This window comes from Temnothorax curvispinosus, unplaced genomic scaffold (genome assembly GCF_003070985.1).
Source record: "Temnothorax curvispinosus isolate PA1 unplaced genomic scaffold, ASM307098v1 QBEX01015652.1, whole genome shotgun sequence".
NCBI lineage: Eukaryota > Metazoa > Arthropoda > Insecta > Hymenoptera > Formicidae > Temnothorax > Temnothorax curvispinosus.
In genome coordinates, this window is record NW_020225432.1 from 8,573 (window position 1) to 9,296 (window position 724).

The following is a 724-nucleotide window of genomic DNA, read 5'->3' on the forward strand; positions in this document are numbered from 1 at the left end:
AAGTGAAAAAGAAAATCGGCATTGAAAAGCGGACCTTGTTTTAATTAGTTATTTCCTATTTTTTGTCCAAATAATTACGTGTTTTTTCATTTCAAAGTTTAAAAAATGATTAGCGGTATGAACTTTGCTCTTTCGCACGTGTCTCGACGAAAATCTCTGAAGCATTTCATTTGCGAACGAATTGTTATTTTCAGATAACAAAAAATCCACGATCTGTTTTCGCAAGAGGATCAAGAACACCAAGAAAATGAGGTGCGTCAAATTTTCGTGTCCTAATCCGAATTGCCAGAGCTCTTTTGGGTTGAAATACAACCTGCAGAAACATCTTCGCTACCAATGCGGCCAGAAGCCCAGGTTCAAGTGTCCCTACTGCGACTACATAAGCAAGTCCAGGACCAACGTAAAGAGGCACATTCAGGGCACATTCAAACATAAGAACCGCTATGTTTATGTCATCGATATTGTTCGGAATGTTGTTTGTTAGGATACAAAGAAATGTACTATTCTTTAAGTATTCCTTAAAATCTTAATGTACTTGCCAAAGTTTATATTCAAATATCTATTATGTCCACTGTATTTAAGACAAATGATAGTTATTACTGTAATTTTTTTATAACTGTAAAAGTTGCAAATACTATCAAGCTATAAAGTTGATTTTTTTCTTTAAAAAATATAGCTATTCTGACCTTTGCTAAAATGCAAGGAAATCTTTATGGACAATAAT